Source organism: Tachyglossus aculeatus, unplaced genomic scaffold, assembly GCF_015852505.1.
Source record: "Tachyglossus aculeatus isolate mTacAcu1 unplaced genomic scaffold, mTacAcu1.pri scaffold_102_arrow_ctg1, whole genome shotgun sequence".
Classification (NCBI taxonomy): Eukaryota; Metazoa; Chordata; class Mammalia; order Monotremata; family Tachyglossidae; genus Tachyglossus; species Tachyglossus aculeatus.
The window spans coordinates 1,617,991-1,641,479 of NW_024044843.1; the positions used below are offsets into that span (position 1 = coordinate 1,617,991).

Sequence of the window (23,489 nt, forward strand, 5' to 3'; positions counted from 1 at the left end):
AGTAGTTACAAGCTAATCAGATTGGAAAGAGTCCATGTCCCCCGTGGGGCTCACAGACTCAATCCCCATTTTACAGGCGAGGGAACTGAGAGGCACGGAGAAGTTAAGAGACCCTGCCCATGTTCACACAGCAGATATTTGGTGGAACCGAGGTCAGAACCCATGTCCCTTTGAATCCCAGGACCCTGTTTTACCAACTAAGCATGCTGTTTCTTCTGAGTTGTTCTGATTGCAAATCTGCTGAAGCTCTGTTCATACTGACAATATAAACTGTACTCTTGAATCAAGCGTTCTTCCACTTTTCCATCTTTCCCTTCTGTCCTTCCTACTCTACGTACTTTATTCTGTGTCTATCTTCCCCCGTTAGATCATAATCTCCTGGAGAGCAGGAATAACACCTTTTATTTCTTTTCAACTCTCCTGGGAGCTTACTACAGTGCTTTGTACCCAGGATGTGTCCAATAAATATGATGGATAGATCGACGGATGGATGGAATGATTGTTGGATGGATTGATGTATAGATGTATGGGAGGATAGATAGACGGATGGATGGATGGATGGTTGGGAGCAAGGATTTGACCAGTCAAAAGTGGGAGGGGGAGTTTCCATGGTTACTTCCCTTCCCCCTTGTCACTGAGTTATGTTTCGATTTTCATAACCACCGAAAGTGATCTTAAATTCATAACATTTGTTTTTATCATTACTAGTTGCATCAACATTATAATTCCTGAATGTACTAAGGATTTACTTGCAAAAGACTGCCAAGTGCTGGATTCGAAGCAGTATAATAAGAAGAAACATATTTCCCTGTCCACATGGGCTCAGAGGGTAAAAGATAGAAAGAGCACCTATTGAATCCTCATTTTCAAAGAGGACCAAAGAAGTTAAGTAGCTGGAGCAAGGTCGCCCAGTAGGTCAGTGGCAGAACTGGGCAAACGTATCAAGTCTTATGACTTCCAGCCACATCCTCATTCCGTTAGGTATTCATGCCCCTCAAACCATGAATTGTCGGTCACACACGTCTTTTCAACCTCTCTCACAGACACTGACAAATCCTCAGTCGCTGGACATTCTCTTTGGATTTGTAGGTTAGCTGATGAGGGATGGGAAAATCAGTGAAAGGAATCAGACATTTTGTCACATGGAGGGATTAGGAATTTCTCCTTTAGGATTCTCCCCAGAGAGACCTTCATATCCCTGTTCCTCTGGCTGCAGAGGAGAGGATTCAGAGCGGGTGGCACCATGGTATATAAGATGGACGCCAGTAGATCCATCGCCGAGGGGGAGTTTGATACGGGGTGAGGTAGGTGATGGCGGCCATACAGATAAAGACGGTGATGACGACGAGGTGAGGCATGCAAGTGGTGAAGGCCTTGGCCAGGCCTTTGGCGGCCAGTATCCTCAGCACAGCCCAGAAGATGTGGACATATGAGACGACGATGGAAACGAAGCAGACGACAGATAACACTACCCCGGCATTCGTGCTTACATCGATGGCAACGTGGTCTTTTGAGCAGGAGATCTTCAGCAGAGAGGAGACGTCCCTGAAGAACTGTTGGACGACGTTGGGCCCAAAGAATTTCAGTGAGAAGGTCAAAAATGAAAATGAGAGGTCAAACGGCGTCCCCCAGAGCCAGGAGGCAGCCCCCATCTTTCCACATGCCGTGAGTACATGATGACGTCATTTCAGGAAGCTACAGGTGTTGTTTTAGCTGTCGAAGGAAATCTCCATGATGACAATCAGCTCTGAAGTGGCCAAAAAGACCACCAGGCAGACTTGGGTGGCACATCCCACCAGGGAGATGGATCTTTTACTGGTCAGAGAGTTGTATATGGATTTGGGGACGGTGACAGAGATGTAGCAGAGGTCGAGGGCGGAAGGCTCCTGAGGAAGAAGTACACTGGGGTGTGGAGGCGCCAAGCCAGGGTGGTGACGGCGACGAGAAGGAGATTCCCCGTCAGAGTCGCCAGGTAGACCAGAAGGACCAACGCGTCGTGGACCAGCTACAGCTTCCGCATCTTCGAGAAACCCAGCAGGAGGAATCCCGTCACCGTGGAGCCATTGAACATTTCTAGGAAATGATGTCGACATTCTGCACAGGAAGCAGAAAGACTTCAATTCAGAGACATTGATGTTGGGGGTGAAGGAATAGGACTAAGTCAATCAATTACATTCATTGAGTACCTACAGAGGACACGGTATCAGTACACATGATCACTGACCCCAGGGAGCTTCCACTCTATTGGAAGTACCAAGCTTCGAACAGTGTAGAAACAGGGTGCACTATTGGGATGTATACAGGCCTGGGAGTCAGACGACCTGGGTTCTAATCCCAACTCTACCACTTGTCGGTTGCGTAGCCATGGGAAAGTGACAATTTCTCTACGTCTCAGGTTTCCCAATAGTAAAATGAGGATTCGATACGTGTTTTCCCTCCTACTAAGTCTGTGTATTTCTTCTGGGACATGGACTGTGTTCTACCAGATTGTCCTGAATCTCCCCCAGCACTTAATACTTCACTTGGCACATAGTAAACACCTAAAAATATCAAGAGAATTATTTTTGGTTGAACAGACCGAAACTAAAATAACTTACAGATAGCAGAGATCAGAGAACAGACAGATATAAACATGACTGCTGTGACATTTTCAGTGATTTTAAAGTCAAACAAGAAGTGCCTTTACACGTAAATTCATCCTTTTAGTGGAGAGAGAATTTGCTTGGTAGAACGAAGGACCTGGATTCTAATCCTGTCTCTGCTCCTTGTCTGCTGTGTGACCTGGGACCAGTCACTTACCATCTCTATCCCTCGGTTACCTCATATGAAAAATAGGGATTACAACTGTGAGCACCCTACCGGGCATGGCCTGCGTCCAAACCGATTAGCCTGGGATCCACCCCAGTACTTAGTACAGTACCTGGCACATAATAATCACTTAACGCTACCATAAAGCAAACAAACAATAACAAAAAACACATATACTCCAAACTAATTCCATTTGCTCACATATCTGCATTCACACTTGTACACACACAAACACAAGCGTATCTCATCATTCATCTAGTCCTTTCCTAAAGCGTCGGTCAGCCTACATCTCTCCTCTCCTCAACCTCTTCTCATGGCAAGTTGTCTTTTCATAAGCAACAAAAACTCACAATCGGCTTGTAGTCTCTCTGCCTTATGACTGCACTTCATCCTCTTTCCAATGTTCAGCACATCTTCTCAGCTCGCAAAGCAACTTTCTAGTAGCTACTCACGATTGGCTTTACCATTTCCTTCCTAGCCTGAAATTCCCACTGTTATCCACTCAAAATCAGAGAGAACACAGTTCTTTCTGAATTCTGAGCACTGCTAAAATTCTCCCCTCTTCCAACCAGTTATTCCGATTCATTTCCCAGCCTTATAAACCCACTTCACCTACTTCAAGCGTGAATCAACTCATTTCCATCCTCATTTAATGGAAAAGGCGTGGGCCCAGGGGATCTCTTCTCTGTCTCCCCCTTCTAGACTGTGAGCCCACTGTTGGGTAGGGACGGTCTCTATATGTTGCCAACTTGTACTTCCCAAACGCTTAGTACAGTGCTCTGCACACAGTAAGCGCTCAATAAACACGATTGAATGAATGAATGAATGAAACCCTTCTTGACTGTGAGCTCCGTGAGGGCAGCATACACATCTACAAGCTCTGTTCCATTGTACACTCCCAAGCATAGCTTAGTGGGAGTCAGAGGACTTCGGTTCTAATCGTGCCTCTCCCCCTGTGCTGCTGGTGGACCTTGGCCAGGTCGCTTTAGTTCTCCGGCCTCAGTTTCCTCATATGTGAAATGGCAAGCAATAATTGAAAATTCTTCCTTTTTTCATTCTAGAAGGGGCAGGTAAGGTGTCTGTTGTAGTATTATAAAGTGTATAGAGTACTTTCCTTTGCCTTTGAACATGTCCACGTCTCCCGCATCCGAAAAAGACCCTCTCCTGACTCCACTGCCCCTTCCAGTTATCGCTCTATCTTCCTCCTACCCTTCTTTTCCAAACTCCTAGAGCGAGTCGTCTAAACTAGCTGCCTCCAATTCCTCAACTCCAACTCTCTCTTGGACCCCCTCCAATCTGGCTTCCGTCCCCTCCAAGTCACCAAACCTGCCTCCCCAAAGGTCACCAATGACATCCTTCTTGCCAAATCCAATGAATACTACTCTATCCTAATCCTCCTCAACTTCTCAGCTGACTTTCACACTGTCGACCAACCCCTTCTCCTCAACACGTTTTCCAACCTTGGCTTCATGAATTCCTCCTTCCCTGGTTCTCTTATCTCTCTGGCCATTCATTCTCGTTCTTCCTCGCGGGCTCCTCCTCCCCCTCCCATTCCCTAACTGTAGAGGCTTTTCTCAGACGACGGCCGTGTTATTTTCTGGGGGATTCCCTGTGGCAGGGTGGGCCCGCGGCTCGACTGGGACAGCTGACTGCCCGGAAATCTCAGAAGTCCGGGATCGTGGGCTCCGTGTGATCCAGGCGCCCACAACCTAAATGACTACCCAGTCCCATGTGGTTCCCAGTCTGGGACTCCTTCCTATGAAAACACCACCTGACTAATCATCATTCCCTCTCTGTGATTCATTCATTCATTGAATCGTATTTTCTAAGTGCTTACTGTGTGCAGAGTACTGTACTAAGCTTTTCGAAAGTACAATTTGGCAGCAGATAGAGACAATCCCTAGCCAACCATGGGTTCACAGTCTAGAAGGGGGAGACAGACAACAAAACAAAACAAGTATGCAGGTGTCAATACCATCAAAATAGATAAATACAATTATAAATATCTACACATCATTAATAAAATAAATAGATTAATAATAGCGCTCATGTTAAGCTATGTGGTTTGGAGCTTCGTCCCATGCCAGGGCCTGGGACCATCTGAAATCAGCAGCAATCCAATTTAGACATTCCCCTCGAGACTGTGAGCTCATCATGGGAAGGGAATGTGGCTACCAACCCGATTATACTGTTAAATCGTACTCTCCCATGCGTTTAGTACTAAGGTCTTCAGATAGTAAGTGCTCAATAAATATGATAGATCGATTGATATGCTTTATTTTCCCCTACTGAATTCCCATCTGCATTCTCCATTCCTCCCAAGATCACCACCTCACTGTGCCTCTCTCCCAACTCCCCCTACTCAGACCCCTACCTCACCACCTTTCCCACGCTTGGAATTCCCTCTCCCTTCATATCCACCAGACCACAAGGCTTCCCATCTTCAAAACTCCTTCCTGAAACTCTATTAAATCCACGAGACTTTCCCCGATTATTTTTTTCATAATGGTACGTGGTAAATGTTTACTATTTTCCGGGGACTGTTCTAAACATTGAAGTATATACAAGCTAGTCAGGTTGGACACAGTCCCTGTCCCTCATGGGACGTCCAGTCTTAATCCCTATTTTACAGATGAAGTAGTTGAGGCAAGAAGTGAAATTACTTGCCCAAGGTCACATTCATTCATTCAATCATATTTACTGAGAGCTTACTGTATGCAGAGCACTCCAGTAAGCGCTTGGGAAGTAGAAATTGGCAACATATAGAGGCGGTCCCTACCCAACAGCGGACTCACAGTCAAGTGAGCACACAAGTGGTGGAGGTGGAATCAGAACGTAGGTTCTCTGACTTCCAGGTCTACGCTCTATCAACTGGGCTATGCTGCTTCCCTGTGCTTCCCTGTGCTTCCCTGTCTCAGGGTGCCTAATTGTCTCTGTCTGGGCCTGTGTAAAAACCTCCCTTCCTCATCGTTACTACTAATAATAATACCAATAATAATAATGATGACATTTCATAAGCGTTTTTTATGTGCCAGGCACTGTACTAAGCGCTGGAGTGGATACAAGCAAATTGGGCCAGACAAGCCCCTGTCCCACATGGGCCTCACAGTCTTAATCCCCATTTTACAGAAAATAGAAGCGACTTGTCTAAGGTCACACAGCAGACAAGTGGTGGAGCTGGGATTATAACCCAGGTTCTTCTGTACTCTATCCAGTAGGCCACACTGCTTCTCTTGGTTTGCTGCTGCTGGGGTCAAGATATCTGGTCTCTTTACCTGAGCAGGACTTAATTGGAGTGGAGGACAGGCAGCTTCCCTGGGAATCTATGGAAAATCTATGATAGAAGCAGGTGATTCCATTTTCCAGATGGCATTTATCCGCCAGTCATTCTGAAAACGGGCAGACGACCTGAAAGGTGAACCATAACACCATTTAGCAGTTCATCAGCAAAGGAGATTTTTCTTTCATATTGGGTATAACTCTCAGCATGATGGACTGCCACCCATAGAGGAGGACATAGAGGACGACCAGGGCCACCACCGTCTTGGCCGCCCTGACCTCGGGCATCGCCCTAGGGGAGCATCGGGGACCGTGGAGGTGCTGGACCTACAGCTGGTGTCTGTACAAGACGAACACCAAGTAGCCACTGGCCGTGCTCATGCGTCCCAAGAAGAACAAGTCGTGGAGGGAGAAAATGATAGTGATGAGCAGTGCGGGTTCCACGCTGACACTGACTTTTACCAATATTTGAGGTCCAGCACGAGCTTAGCACTGCTGTTGCTGATGCAGATGTTAGTTCTCTCATCTGTAAAATGGGAACTAAGGCTGTGAGCCTTAAGTGGCGCATGGACTGTGTCCAACCTCATTATCTTGTATCTAGCCCAGTGTTCACAACAGTGCCTGGCACTTAACAAGTACCATAAGAAAATCCCCAACAAATGTCTTTAAAAAAAAAGAGCAAGGAAACTGGGCTAGCACTTCTTTGCAGATGACTCTCAAAACCTTCCATCCAGCCCTGAGTTCTCATCCAACCTACAGTTCCCCTACTCTTCTTGTCTTTACGTAATCCCCACTTGGCTGTCCCACCAAAACTTCACATTTAGAACATTTAAAATCAAACTTCTGAGCTTCCCTCTTAAACCCGCTACTCCACCTACATTTTTCATTTCCGGGGACGACTCTCCTTCTGCCTTCATAGCCTTATTAAAGGCACATCTCCTTTAAGGGGCCCTCCCACGACTAAGCCCTCATTTCCTCTTTTTCCACTCCTTTCTGCGTCTCCCTGACTAAGCACTAGAGTAAATACATGCTAAACAGATTGGACACAGTCCACGTCCCACATGGGGTTCACAGTCTTAATTCTTATTTTACAGATGAGGTAACAGAGGCAAAGAGAAGGGAAGTGAGTTGCCCGACATCACAAAGCAGACAAGTGGTGGAGCCAGGATTAGAAACAAAGTCCTTCTGACTCCCAAGCCCGGATTCAATACATTAGGCCATGCTAAGAGCATGGGCTTGGGAATCAGAGGCCATGGGTTGAAATACCGGCTCTGCCACTTGTCTGCTGTTTGACCTTGGGCAAGTGACTTAACCTCTCTGGGACTCAGTTACCTCATCTGTAAAATGGTGATTAAGACTGTGAGCCCCACGTGGGACAACCTGATTACATTGAATCTACCCCAGCGCTTAGAACAGTGCTTGGTACATAGTAAGCACTTAACAAATACCATTATTATTACCATTATTATTATTATTATTATTATTATTATTAGAAACGCAGCGTGGCTCAGTGGAAAGAGTACGGACTTGGGAGTCAGAGGTCATGGGTTCTAATCTCATCTACAGCACTTGTCAGCTGTATGACTGACTTGTCAGCAAGTCACTTAACTTCTCTGTGCCGCTGTTACCTCAACATTAAAATGGGAATTATGACTGTGAGCCCCACGTGGGACAACCTGATTACCTTGTAACCCACCCCTCAGCACTTAGAGCAGTGCTTGACACATAGTAAGTGTTTAACAAATGCTATTATTATTATATTATTATTATTAAAAGATGCCTTTGGCAAGACATGGCAAAATCAGAAGAGCAGCCTGCAGGTTTCAGAAATGTCACAGGTATTTTTAAGCTCTTACTAGGCATCAGTCACTGTACTAAGCCCTGAGGTAGAAACAAGTTGGTTGGTTCCACCTGGATGTCAGCCCGCCACCTAAAGCTCAACATGTCGAGGACTGAACTCCTTGTCTTCCCTCCCAAACCTTGTCCTCTCCCTGACTTTCCCATCTATGTTGACGGCACTACCATCCTTCCCGTCTCACAAGCCCGCAACCTTGGTGTCATCCTCGACTCCGCTCTCTCATTCACCCCTCACATCCAAGCCGTCACCAAAACCTGCCGGTCTCAGCTCCGCAACATTGCCAAGATCCGCCCTTTCCTCTCCATCCCAACCGCTACCCTGCTCATTCAAGCTCTCATCCTATCCCGTCTGGACTACTGCACCAGCCTTCTCTCTGATCTCCCATCCTCGTGTCTCTCTCCACTTCAATCCATACTTCATGCTGCTGCCCGGATTATCTTTGTCCAGAAACGCTCTGGGCATATTACTCCCCTCCTCAAAAATCTCCAGTGGCTACCAATCAATCTGCACATCAGGCAGAAACTCCTCACCCTCGGCTTCAAGGCTCTCCATCACCTCGCCCCCTCCTACCTCACCTCCCTTCTCTCCTTCTACAGCCCAACCCGCACCCTCCGCTCCTCTGCCGCTAATCTCCTCACCGTACCTCGTTCTCGCCTGTCCCACCATCGAACCCCGGCCCACGTCATCCCCCGGGCCTGGAATGCCCTCCCTCTTCCCATCCGCCAAGCTAGCTCTCTTCCTCCCTTCAAGGCCCTGCTGAGAGCTCAACTCCTCCAGGAGGCCTTCCCAGACTGAGCCCGTTCCTTCCTCTCCCCCTCGTCCCCCTCTCCATCCCCCCATCTTACCTCCTTCCCTTCCCCACAACACCTGTATATATGTATATATGTTTGTACATATTTATTACTCTATTTATTTATTTATTTATTTATTTTACTTGTACATAGCTATTCTATTTATTTTATTTTGTTAGTATGTTTGGTTTTGTTCTCTGTCTCCCCCTTTTAGACTGTGAGCCCACTGTTGGGTAGGGACTGTCTCTATATGTTGCCAATTTGTACTTCCCAAGCGCTTAGTACAGTGCTCTGCACATAGTAAGCGCTCAATAAATACGATTGATGTTGATGATGATGATGGACACAGTTCACATTCCACATGGGGCTCATGGTTTTAATCTCCACTTTATAGATGAGGTAAATAGAGGTCCAGATAAATAAAGTGGCTAGCCTAAGGTCATACAGCACACAAATGGTGGAGCCAGGATAAGAATTCAGGTCTCTCTGAGTCACAGGTGGGCTCTAACAATTAGGCAACGCTGCTCCCTCCCTGTTTGGGGAGGGCCCGTGGCCTGAAACAGGAAGGTATCCCAGTTGGCCCGGGGCCAGAGATCTGCAGAGACTTAATGATGCTCCTTGGGGCAGATTCAGAACAGGCCCTATTTGTGGGACCCTCCCAAGGGACCCCATCCCCGGGACTGTTCGGTTGATAAGACTGATCCAGTCAGAGAACAGTACTGCCCCTGAGGAAGAGTCTGCCGTTATTAAAATCCGAGTTATTTTCTGGTCATACACCTCATCAGGCTAGGATTTATGGACCTAAGACCAACCGATTAGCGAGGAAAAGGAGAAAGCAGCAGAGACCAGACAACTCCAAACTACAGCAGGTAAGCGAGGTTAACCATCATTGATAGTATTTATTGATGGCTTAGTGTGTGCAGAGTACTGTAGTAAGCGCTTGGGAGAGTACTATGGAACAGAGTTGGTAGAGAAGTTCCTTGCCCACAACGAGCTTACTATCTAGAGGGTGAGAGGTTGATGTGTTGGTTATGATATGTATCGTATTGGGTAGTTATTCAAGCAGCCTGGCCCAGTGGAAAGGACCCAGGCCTGGAAGTTGGCCCAGGCCAGGAAATTGTCTGCTGTGGGACCTTGGGCAGGTCCTGTCATTTCACTTCTCTGTGCTTCGCTTCCCTCTTCAGTAAAGGCTGTTTGGGGTTGATATGAAGGAATGTGGGAGTTAATAAGGGGTGCCTTGTTTGAAGAGGTGAGATTTTAGGGAGACTAAGGTCTGGTGGAATTTTGAGGGACGGGATTTTAAAATTAAGGACACTGGTGCTGGTGATGCAAGAGAGGATTAAAAGGAAGTACAATTAGGCAGTTAGCTTGCATGGAACAAAAAGTGAGAAGTGAAATGATATGTAATAATAATTATGGTATTTTATTTAATGGCTACTGTGAACCAACCAGTATAGTAGATATAGGATGGTCAGATCAGACAGACGCCATGCCAGATGGAGCTCAGAGCCCAAAAGGAAGGGAAAACTAGTTTTGATAGCCATTTTACAGATGAAGAAACTGAGGTACGGAGAACTTAAGTGAGTTGCTCAAGGTCACACAGCAAACAAGTCGCAAAGCCTGGATTGGAACCTAGGTTCTCTGACTCCGGACCTGACCATCTTAATAGATCACTTCAAAAAAGTGATCTATAAAACAATGGAGAAGGATGTGGATAAAGGCAATTCATTCAATCGTATTTATTGAGCGTTTACTGCCTGCAAAGCACTCTACTAGAGCTTGGGAGAGTACACCACAACAACAAAAGACACATTCCCTGCCCACAACGAACTCACAGTCTAGAGGCATTGTGGTGGAGGGCTGACACGATAGTGTAGTGGCTATATAATGAGATCTTAGATTAGGGTGGTAATTCTTTGGATGAGCAGAGATTCTGGGAATTGTTGAAGAGGAAGAATCGGTAAGATTTATCAGGAAATTGTATTCAATTTCCACCCTAAATGAGGAGTAAAGTGGGACCCCAGGTTTTTGTGACAGAGACATAGAATACACTATGTGGGATTAGCATGCTCTAGTGGAAAGAGCCCGGGTTTGGGAGTCACAGGTCATGGATTCTTATCCCAGGTCCACCACTTACCAGCTGTGTGACTTTGGGCAAGTAACTTCTCTGCGCTTCAGTTACCTTATCTGTAAAATGAGAATTAAGATGGTGAGCCTCACGTGGGACAACCTGATTACCTTGTATCTACCCCAGGGCATAGAACAATGCTTGGCACATAGAAAGTGCTTATCAAATATCATCATTATCATTACTACAATACAACCTAATAACAGACACATTCCCTACACACAAAGAGCTTACAGTCTAGAGAGAGAATCAAGCCAGGCTGCTCTTCAAGTGAACATATTAAGGACTTAACAAATACTATTATTAATAGTAAGTGCATAGAAATGATGGGTCAGTCAATTGTTTTCATTGAGAGTTTACTGGATGGAAAGCACTGTACTGAGTGCTTTTGAGAGTGCAATGTAACAGAGTTGGTAGGCGGGTTCTCTGTCAGCAAAGAGCTTAGCTTGGGCTGTGGATCCTTTGTCCTGACAATGTTTCATTTGTCCACAGGAAGCTCTCTGCTTCTCCCAGAAACGGTCCACGTCTCCGTGGTGACCGAATCCCACTCAGGGCCGTTGGTAGAGGGAAAAGGCATCTGAGGTGTTCCATCCAACCCTACAATTTCATCTTTCTGACAGTGCTGTCCTTGGGATGATGCTCATGTTCTCAGTTTTGACTTCCACGCAGACGTCAGACGACATGGCCAACCGCACGACAGTGACGGGATTCCTCCTGCTGGGATTCCCGTAGGTCCGCGAGCTGCAGCTGGGCCGCGCTGTTCCTTCTGGTCTACCTGGAGGCCCTGATGGGGAATCTCCTCATCTCCATTGCCACCGCTGTCGACCTGTGGCATCTCCACACCCCCATGTACTTCTTCCTCAGGAACCTGGCACTCATCGACCTCTGCTACATCTCTGTCACCTTCCCCAAATCCATCCACAACTCCCTGACCAACCGAGATCCATTTTCTTCCTGGGCTGTGCCACCCAGGTCTTCTTGGTGGTTCTGTTTGGTGTTTCAGAGGTGTTTCTCCTCAGGGCAGTTTTATACAACCGTGACTCCTCCATCTGCCTCCCCCTGGGCTACACAGTCCTCATAGACCGAGAACCTTGTGAGAAGCTGGCTGTCACCTCATGGCTTAATATGAACTAACATGAACTAACATGGCTCATAGTTGGGGGGCTGTATTCAGTCATGTCATCCTCTGAAACATTCTCCCTACCCTTCTGCGGTCCTTCCGGATCCCACATTTCTTCTGTGTTATCGCCTCCATGGTCCAACTCTCCTTCTCCAAAACGCACCTCGTCATCGATGTGATTGTAGTCACCGGGGCCCTTTGGGCATCTCCTGCTTTGGCTCCATCGTCTTCTCATACGTGCACATCTTCTGGGTCCAGCTGAAGATGCCGGCCATCGAGGGCCGGGTCAAAGCTTTATCTACCTGCCTGCCTCACCTTGCCGTCATGACCATGTTTTTCACCATGGCTGCCTTCGGTACCTTAAATGCACCCTTAGACTCCTCGTTAGCTCTGGACCTGCTGGGGTCTGTGTTCTACATTGCGGTGCCCCCCACCCCGAACCCCCTCATCTGCAGCCTGAGGAACCGGGACGTGAAGACTACCCTGGGGAGGGTCCTAGGTGAGTCTTTGGACCCAGGATAGAAAGTTCCTACTGATGCCTTGATCCTTTGATTTCTCTCTCATTCATTCATACATTAAATCGTATTTATGGAGAGCTTACTGTGTGCAGAGCACTGTACTAAGCGCTTGGGAAGTACAAGTTGGCAACATGTAGAGACGGTCCCTACCCAACAATGGGCTCACAGTCTAGAAGGGCTCATCCATCGAGAGAAACAGCGCTTCGTAGTGGAAAGAGCACAGGCTTGGGGGTCAGAGGACCTGGGTTCTAATCCCGAGTCTGCCACGTGTCCGGTGTGTAACCTTGGGCAAGTCACTTAACTTCTCTGGGCTTCAATTACTCCATCTGTAAATTGAGGATTAAATCCTACTCCCTTCTGTTTAGACTGTAACTGGGACTGGGTTTATGTCCAACTCCATTATCTTGCTTCTACCCCAGCACTTAGTACAGTCCATGGCAGACATTAAATTCTTAACAAATGCTATTATTATTAATACCCCCTACTTCCGGGTGTCATTTTGTGCTTGGTCATTTTTCTTCTATCACCCTTCCTGGCAGGATCAACTGTGCTATGCGCTCAGTTGTGCTCTGCACACATTAAGTACTCAATAAATATGATTGAATAAATTGATCAATCAATGAACTGCATTTATTAAACACTTACTATGTTCTGAGTACTGTACTAAGCACTTGGGAGAGTATGACAGACACATTCCCTGCCAAAGCGAAATTACAATCTAGACAGGGAGACAGATATTAATGTAAATAAATATATTGCAGATACATATATATTTGTTCTGGGACTGGGCGGGTGTAAAAAGGGAGCAAATCAGGGTGACACAGAAAGGGGTGGGAGAAAAGGAAATGAGGACTTAGCTGGGAAAGTTCTCTTAGAGATGTGCCTTACATGTAGCAGTGCAGCATGTGTGGAGTTGAAGATATACAGTGAGAGTGAGAATTGAATACCTCAGCCTGTTAGGTTGTCATGACTATGAGGTTGTGAGTCAGGGAAGGATTCTATAGCACAGGACAATAATAATAATAATAATAAGAAGAAGAAGAAGAAGAAGAAGAAGAAGAAGAAGAAGAAGAAGAAGAAGAAGAAGAAGAAGAAGAAGAAGAAGAAGAAGGAAGAAGAAGAAGAAGAAGAAGAAGAAGAAGAAAGAAGAAGAAGAAAGAAGAAGAAGAAGGAGAAGAAGGAGAAGAAGAAAGAAGAAGAAGAAGGAGAAGAAGGAGAAGAAGAAGAAGAAGAAGAAGAAGAAGAAGAAGAAGAAGAAGAATAAGAAGAAGAAGAAGAAGAAGAAGAAGAAGAGGAAGAGGAAGAAGAAGAAGAAGAAGAAGAAGAAGAAGAAGAAGAAGAAGAAGAAGAAGAAGAAGAAGAAGAAGAGGAAGAAGAAGAAGAGGAAGAGGAAGAAGAAGAACGGTATTTGCCAAGCATTTTTCTAAGTGCTGGGGTAGATGCAATGCAATCAGGTTGTCTCATGTGGGGCTCACAGTCTTCATTCTCATTTTACAGAAGAGGTAACTGAGGCAACAGAGAAGTTATGTGGCTTGCTCAAGGCCATAGAGCAGACGAGGGGCCGTGCCAGGATTAGAACCCACGTCCTCTGACTCCCAAGCCCATGCTCTTGTCACTAAGCATCGGTCTCCCGACACCTGATTGGATGTGCATGTCTGACTCCAGCCTTGACCTTGCAAGTCAAGTGTAAATCAATCAATCAGTCAATCAATCGTATTTACTGAGCGCTTACTGTGTGCAGAGGACTGCACTACGCGCTTAGGAAGTACAAGTTGGCAACATATAGAGATGGTCCCTAGCCAACAGTGGGCTCACAGTCTAGAAATAACCCCAAGAGAGAGCTGGAAGTCTGTACCTACCAGGACTTGGAGGTCCTGTAACCAACCAAAATTCTCACGACAAAAAAGAGGTTAATGATGTGTGACCTTGGACAAGTCACTTTATTTCTCTGTTCCTCAGTTTACTCATCTGTAAAATCCGGATGAAGAGTGTGAACCCTTAGTGGGATAGGGACTTTGACCAACCGGATTCACTTGTATCTATCCCACTGCATAGAACAGTGCTTGGCACATAGTAAGCGCTTAACAAGAACAATAATAATAATAATAAATGGATGCAGGAGGGTCAGAGGGGTTGGTGTAGGACAGTGAATGAAGCTGTGGGTAGAAGGGTGGGGAGAAGTGATGGGGGTGGCAGCTGACAGAAGAAGAGCAGTCTTTGAGAGGGCAGGGAAGTTAGCGAGTGGGATCAGGAGTGGGAGAGTTAAAGTGAGGTCTGGAGGAGGGAGGACTGGTACATCCAAAGTACTTTAAAATGGCCGCCTCACGGCCGTGAAGCGGATAAAGCCGGTGGGGTACTGAGAAAAAACCAAATTGGGCACCTCATTATCATCTCCGCAGTTACTCTGGAGGTTCGCCCTGTGCAAGGCACACTAGTTTGATGGGCCACATGGTCCCCAGTGGAATAGTCACGTGGGGCAGGGCCACTACCCCACCCAAAGTTCCCAAGGTCCCCAGCAGTGCCAGACCACTGGGAAGCCAGGCCCGAACAGGACATAATGAGGCCACTCAGCCGAACGTGTGACCCGTCTCCCAGGGGAAATCCCGCGGGAGAGGCAGGAAGCTTTTCCGGAAGGGACTGGCTTCACCGAGAGCCCGACACGCTCCAAGCAGGAAGGAAGAAGAGCCAGAACCCTGCACACCTCCCGGAGATCCTCCTGTGGCTGACGTCCGGGAGCTGAGGGGACGGGGACGGCTGAAAGACAACAGAGACCAGAGTCCACTCGCTCCAATCTGACCAGTGAGTCTGGGCCGGGAAGTGCAGGGATGGGTTGGGGTCTTACGGGGGATCCTGCGGTGACAGAGATCTAGAACCTCCTCACGTCTCCTTGCGTAAAACCGATCTCTCCCCCCGGCGTCTCCATTGCTCTCCATCCGCTGGATCTACTGGGTATTGGCCGGGATGGACGGGGATGGATGGGTGACAAATGTTCTGGGTGGATGATCTATCATATTTATTGAGCAATTACTGTGTGGAGAGCACTGTACTAAGGTCTTGGGAGAGTAAAATATAAGATTGGCAGAAGAATTCCCTGCTTGTAAGGAGCTTACAGTCTAGAAGGGGAGACAAACATTAATAGAAATACATAAATTATGGATGTATAAATAAGTGCTGTGGGATCGAGAGAGCGGTGAGTAAAAGGGGCAAGTTCAAGTGAAGGGCAACACGGAAAAGAGTGGGAGAAGAGGAATCAGAACTTAGTCGGGGAAGGCCTCTTGGAAGAGCTGTGATTTTAATAAGGTTTTGAAGGTGGGGAAAGTGAACGTCTGTCGGATATGAAGAGGGAGGACATTCCAGGCAAAAGACAGGATGTGGACGAGAGGTCGTTGGCTGGAGAGACGAGATGGAGGTACGGTAAATAGGTTTGCATCAGAGGAGCTAAGTGTGCGGGCTGGCTTGTAGTAAGAGAGTAGCGAGGTGAGATAGGAAGGGGCGAGGTGATTGAGAACTTTAAAGATGATGGTGAGGAGTTTCTGTTTGATGCAGAGGTCGGTGGAAAACCATTGGAGGTTCTTGAGGAGTCGGGAAACATCAGATTTGGTAATGTCTGCCACTCAATGGTGTTTACTAAGCACCTACTATCTGAAGAAAACCGTGCTCTGTTCTGAGGAAGAGAACAATGGTGACTAGACACGGTCCTTTGAGAGGCCAGTGACTGACAACTAGATAAGGGTTATGCTCACATAGGGGATAAAAGGCTATCCTACCCCGTATTTGCCATGAACCAGGGTGCTCTATCTGGTGAGAGATAATTCATTTAGTTGCGCTCAACACAGAGCTCTGCACAGAGTAAATGGTCAAGATATTTGATCGATTGATTGATTTTAGTTTCCTTCTGCGTGAAGGTTGCTTCTGTGTGAAGATTGAAGGTTAAGAGTGGCAGCTTCTCATGGTCACCCAGTCTGTGGACCATCTAAAACCAAACTACTCACTGTATTTTGGTCTCATCTATCCCTCTACTGATTCCTAGCCCATGCCCTTCCACTGGCCTGGAACTCCCTCCCTCTTCAGATAATAACAATAATAATGGTTGTATTTGATAGCACTGTAACACTGCTCTAAGCGCTGGGATAGATACAAGGTTAACAGTTTAGACGCAGTCCCTGCCCCACATGGGGCTCATGGGCTTAATCTTCAAATTACAGATAAGGGAACTGAGGCACAGAGAAGTGAGGTGACTTGCCAAAGGTCAAACAGCAGACAAGTGGCAGAGCCGTTATTAAAACCCAGGTCCCTCTGACTCCCAGGAGCAGGGGTACAGGTAGAATTTTTCTAACTACGTAATACTCTCAGTTGTCACTCAATAAACACCATTATTATTTCTCTTCCTATTCTTACTTTTATTACTATGATTATTTATTGTATGACATACTTCAATATTTACGTATTAATTCAATCAACCAATCAATCAAATTGAAGTGCAACAGAAGGCCAAGTTTCATTCTTTGCACACAAGGAGCTTACACTTTTCGAAAACTTTACAGGTGCCTGTGACACACAGCTATTCAGTGTCAAAACTAGAATGAGATCTCGGGGTTCTTTCCCTTTTTTGCCAGATCAATCTGAGTATTGGATTCAACCATGACTACCAAATGGGCTAGGTTGCCTATTCTCCCTACCACGATATATCTCCAATACCCAGAGTTGAAACAGGAAGCTGTTATTAATCATGGAAAGAGAATGATGAATCCGTTAAGGGTGTTCTAAGAAAGAGTCCCAGAATGGGATCCACGTGGGAGTAGGCAGTTATTTAGGTTACGGGGGCCAGGACCTTAGAGAGCCCACGATCCCAGCCTTCCAAATTCCCAGACAGTCAGCCGTCTCAGCGGAGCCCCGGGACTGTCCTCCCATAGGGAATCCCCCAGGAGATAACACGGCCGTCATCTGAGGTGATGGCACAGCCAGCCAGAGAGCCGAGAGCGGGAAGCAGGATCCTGACAGCTCCCACACCCTACCCAGACCTTTCTGTCACTGTCTCCCCTGTCCAGGACCGACGAGATGGAACTAGTCTCTCTCTCAGCAGAGGTCGATGCTCCCCAGCCAAGGACAGGTCCGGTGACTCCAGAGAGGAGCAGGGGAAAGGTGAAGGGCAGGGAAAAGAAATTTAAATATAAACCCAGGAAATAACAGGAAATTTTCTGTTCTTTCTTAATAATGATAATTGTGGTATTTGTTAAGTGCTTACAATGTGCCGAACACCATAGTCAGTGCTGGAGTAGATACGATATAATCTGATTAGAAACTGCCCCCGGCCCACATGATGGCGCTCACCTTCTTAAACCCCATTTTGCAGTTGAGGAAACCGAGAAACAGAAAAGTTAAATAACTTCCCCGAGGTAGCCCAGTAGGTAAGTGGCAGAGCCGGGATTAGGATCAAGGTCCCCTAGACTCCCAGGAGTCTTTCCACTAGGCTATGCTCCTTCTCATTCATTCATTCATTCATTCATTCAATCGCATTTATTGAGCGCTAACTGTTTGCAGAGTACTGTACTAAGCGCTTGGGAAGCACAAGTTGACAACATTTAGTGACGGTCCCTACCCAACAATGGGCTCACAGTCAAGGACAGACAGAATGAGGAGACAGACAACAAAACAAAACAGGTAGACAGGTGTCAAAATCTTCTGAACAAATAGAATTAAAGATATATGCACATCATTAACAAAATAAATAGAATAGTAAATATGTACAAGTAAAATAGAGTACGAAATCCGGATAGATAGGTAGATAGATAGATAGATAGATAGATAGATAGATTGATAGATAGATAGATAGATAGATAGATAGATATAGATAGATAGATATACACAAGTGTTGTGGGGAGGGGAAGGAGATAGGGCGGGGGTATGGGGAGGAGGAGAGGAAAAAGTGGGCTCAGCCTGGGAAAGCCTCTTGGAGGAGGTAAGCTCTCAGTAGAGCTTTGAAGTGGGGAAGAGAGTTAGTTTGCCGATTGTGAGGAGGGAGGGTGATCCAGGCAGAGGTAGGACGTGGGCTAGGGGTCGACACGGGACAGGCGAAAACGATGCCCAGTGAGGAAGATAGAGGTCCCAGAGGAAGGTAGTGTGACGGCTGGGCTGTAGGAGAGAAGGGAGGTGAGGTAGAAGGGGGCGAGGTGATGGAGAGTATTGAAGCCAAGAGTGAGGAGTTTTTGCTTGATTTGAACGTTGACAGGCAACCACTGGAGATTTTTGTGGAGCGGAGCGACATGCCCAGGGCGTTTCTGTACGAAGATACTCTGGGCAGCAAAGTGAGGTATAGACTGAAGCAGGGAAAGACAGGAGGATGGGACATCAGAAAGGAGGTTGATACAGTAATCCAGTCGGGATAGGATGACAGATTGAACCAGAAAGGTAGTGATTTGAATGGAGAGGAATGGGCAGATCTTGTCGATGTTGTGGAGGTGAGACAGGCAGGTTTTGGTGATAGATTGGATGTGTGGGGTGATTGAGGGAGCGGTGTCAAGGATGACAACAAGGTTGTGGACTTGTGAAACGGGAAAGATGGTGGTGCCTCATACAGTGATGGGAAAGTCAGGGAGAGGACAGGGTTTGGGAGGGACGATAAGGAGTTCAGTCTTGGATATGTTGAGTTTTAGATGGCGGACAGACATCCAGTCGGAAATGTCCTGAAGGCAGGAGTAGACACGAGCCTGGAGGGAGGGAGAGAGAAGAGGGGTGGAGATGTAGATTTGGGTGTCACCAGCGTAGATATGATAGTTGATGCCGTGGGAGCAAATGAGTTCACAAGGTTAGAAAAGCAGCATGGCTCAGTGGAAAGAGCGCAGGCTTGGAAGTCAGAGGTCATGGGTTCTAATCCCGGCTTCGCCACTCATCAGCTGTGTGACTTTGGGCAAGTCACTTAACTTCTCTGTGCCTCGGTTACCTCATCTGTAAAATGGGGATTAAGACTGTGAGCCCCACGTGGGGCAACCTGATTATCTTGTATCTCCCCCAGCGCTTAGAACAGTGCTTGTCACATAGTAAGCGCTTCACAAACACCAAGATTATTATTATTATTATCATTATTATCATTATTATTATTATTATGGGAGTGAGTATAGATAGAGAACAGAAGTGGACCAAGAACTGACCCTTGAGGAACCTCTACAGTAAGGAGATGGGAACGGGAGGAGGAACCCGCAAAGGAGACTGAGAATGAACAGCCAGAGATATTAGAGGTGAACCAGGAGAGGACAGAGTCTGTGGAGCCAAGGTTGGAGAGCGTGTTGAGGAGAAGGGGGTGGTCCACAGTGTCGAAGGCAGCGGAGAGTTCGAGGAAGACTAGGATAGAGTAGGAGACATTGGATTTGGCAAGAAGGTCATTGGTGACCTTTGAGAGGGATGTTTCGGTGTACTGTAGGGGACAGAAGCCAAATTGGAAGGGGACTAGGAGAGAGTTGGAGTTGAGGAATTCGAGGCAGCGAGTGTAGATGACTCGTTCTAGGAGTTTGGAAAGGAAGGGTAGGAGGGATATAGGGCGATAATTAGTAGGGGCAGTGGGCTCAAGAGGGGTTTTTTAGGATGGGGAAGATGTGGGCATGTTTGAAGGCAGAGGAGAGGGAACCAGTGGGGAATGAGCGGTTGAAGATGGAAGTTAAGGAAGAGAGGAGGGAAGGGGCGAGAGTTTCCATAAGATGAGAGGGAATGGCGTCCGAAGCACAGGTGGATGGGATGGCACTTGAGAGGAGGGAGGAGATCTCATCTGAAGATACTTCTGGGAAGGATGGGAGAGTAGCGGGGAAGGTTAAGAGTAGGGGGAAGGTGGAGAAGGGGGACGGGTGACTCTGGGGAGCTCAGACATGATGGTGTTAATCATTACTTGTATCAACATTATAATTATTGAGTTTATTAAGAATTTACTTGCAAAAGACTTCCAAGTCCTGGTGCTGAAACAGAATAATCAGAAGAGACATATTTCCTGGTCCACAGGGGCTCCAAGGATAAGAGAAAGAGAGAGCACATATTGAATCCTGATTTACAGAGAGGCCCAGAGAGGTTACACTGCTAGACCAAGGTCTCCCAGCAGCCCAGTGGCAGAAATGGGCAAACATCTCCAGTCTTACGACTCTCAGCCACATGGTTATTCCGTTAGGTCTTGATGACCCCCACACCATGAATTGTCAGTCACACACGTCTTATCAGCTTCCCTCACAGACACTGACAAATCCTCAGAAGCTGGATTTTCTCTTTGGATTTTTAGGCTACCTGATGATGGATGGGAAGATCAGTGAAAGAAAGCAGACATTTTGTCCCATAGAGGAGGGATTAGGAATTTCCCTTTAGGATTCTCCCCAGAGAGGTCTTCGTGATCCTGTTCCTCAGACTGTAGAGGATAGGATTCAGAGCGGGTGGCACCACGGTACAGAACATGGACACCAGTAGATCCAGCACGGAGGGGGAGTCTGACACGGGCTTGAGGTAGGTGATGGCGGCCGTAGAGAGAGACGGTGACGACAACGACGTATGGCAAGCAAGTGGAGTAGGCCTTGGCCCGGCCCTCGGTGGCCGGCATCCTCAGCACGGCCGAGAAGATGTGGACTTAGGCGACGATGATGAGAATGAAGCAGACAACGTCTAGCACTATACCGGTGGTGACGCTCACAGCGATGTGGTTCTCGGAGCCCCTGATCTTCAGGAGGGAGGGGACAACACAGAAAAACTGCTGGACGATGTTGGACCCACATAAGGACAGGGAGAAGATCGAAGCTGAAAACAAGACTCGAAATAAACCCGCGCTGAGCCAGGAGGCAGCGGCCATCTTCCCACCGGCCCCTCGAGCTGACAACTTTATAGCTCAGGGAGAGGCACATGGTGGCATAGCCGTCGTGGACATGGTCGTGAGGACGAACAGCTCTGAACTGGCATACCAGACCACGGAGAAGGTCTGGACGGCACTGCCCACTAGGGAGATGGATCTTCTGATCTTCTGACCCCTCTAAAAATCCTCCCCCTCCAAACGCACCTCCAACTCCATCCTTTCGCTCCTTATAAAATCACTTGCTCCCTCCTTTCTTCCATTCCTCACCTTGATCTTTAACAATTCACTTTCCGATGGTTCCTCCCCACTGCTTTCAAACATATTCATTTATCCTCTATCTTTTATCTACACCTACTCCCTTGGAGCTCATTGACTACCATGGCTTCAACTACCATCTCTGTGCTGATGATTCCAAATCTACATAATCAGCCCTGGCCTCTCTTCTCTGCGGTCTTGTATTTTGTCCTATCTTCAGGACATCAGATGACATATGTTCCCAACCTGTACTTCCCAAGAGCTTAGTACCGTGCTCTACACACAGTAAGCGCTCAATAAATACGGTTGAATGAATGAATGAACATCCATACTTAGATGTCCCGCTGATGCCTCCAATTTAACACATCCAAAACAGAACTTCCCATTTTCCTATCCAAACCCTGTTTCCGCCCATCTTTCCCATCACTGTAGGAAGCACTACTATTATCCCGGTCTCTCAAGCCCATAACCTTTGTATTACCCTTGACTCATCTGTCTCATTAAACCTTAAAATTCAACGTCACCAAATCCTGTTGGTTCTAACTTCACAACGTTGTTAGAATTTGCCCTTTCCTCTCCATCCCAACTGTTACCACACTAATCCAAGCACTTTCCTTCTCCTGCCTTGATTGCTGTATCAACACCCTTGCTACCTATCTATCTTGCTACCTATCCTCCCTACCTCCTATTTCTCCGCACTCCAGTCCATACTTCACTCAGCTGCCCAGATCGTTTCTATGAGGAAACTGAAGCACAGAAAAGTGAATTGACCTGCTAAAGTCAGCCAGCGGGTAAGTGGTGGTGCAGGGATTAAAACCCAGGGCCTCTGACCTCCAGGATTGTGTTCCTTTTTTCCCCTAGGTCACATGTCTTCCCTGGTGCCAAGGTGCCATGATCTTACTGGTAGTTGCTTTGACAAAAGTTGTGTTCTCTGCTTATATTAGCTAACTCTTATGGAAGATTCCAGCTGAACCTTATGGAAGCAATCAATAGGTTGCAATTATTAAGTGCTTATTTTGTATAGAGCATTGTACTAAGGTCTTGGGAGAATACAATATGACAGAGAAGCTCTGCACACAGTAAGTGTTCAATGACTATGATTTTTTGATAAAGTTGAAAGGCCGACTGGCCTAATGGATAGAGCATGGGGCTGGGAATCAGAAGGACCTGGGTTTTAGTCCTGGCTCTGCCACTTTACTGCTGTGTGACCCTGGAGATTAATGGAGATTAAGGCTGAGCCCCGAGTTGGAACAGGGACTGTGTCCAACCTGATTGACTTGTATCTACCCTAGTGCTTGGTGAAGTGCCTGGTGAAGGGAAACTTGACTCAACTGTCCTTTAGACTGTAAGATCACCGTTTGTTAGGGGACATGTCTACCAACTCTGTCGTATTGTACTCTCCATGTGCTTAGTAAAGTGCTCTGCATATAGTAAACACTTACCAAATGCCATTAAAGAAAAGAAAAACAGAGTTGATAGATATGTTTCCTACCCACAAGGCCCCAGGGGGTACTTTGGTCGGAAAACTTAACCCAGAAGTCAGACCACATCCTCAGTCCAGTTGATCAGTCAATGAATCATTTGATTGTATTTCTTGAGCACTTACTGTGTGCAGAGCACTTTACTAAGCACATGGAGAGTACAATACGACAGAGTTGGTAGACATGTCCTCTAACAAAAAATGATCTTACAATCTAAAGGACAGTTGAGTCAAGTTTCCCTTCACCATTCATTAGAATGTACATTTCAGTGTTCAATATTTCTCCCTCTCTCTTTGGTCCACCTGGACAGTGGATCTAATCTGCCTCAAAAAGAAACACACCATCAGTTTTAAAATACTTAATCTCCTTGACCCTTCTACCTTTCCTCACTGTTCTCATTCTACAACCCAGCCCGCACACTTTGCTCCTCTTGTGC

The 23,489-nt window shown here is 46.8% G+C and overlaps 1 pseudogene; it reads left to right on the plus strand.

Moving 5' to 3' along the window:
• The first annotated feature begins 6,466 nt into the window (after positions 1-6,466).
• The window catches only part of LOC119922475, a 34,122-nt pseudogene continuing 17,099 nt past the window's right edge, over positions 6,467-23,489 (plus strand).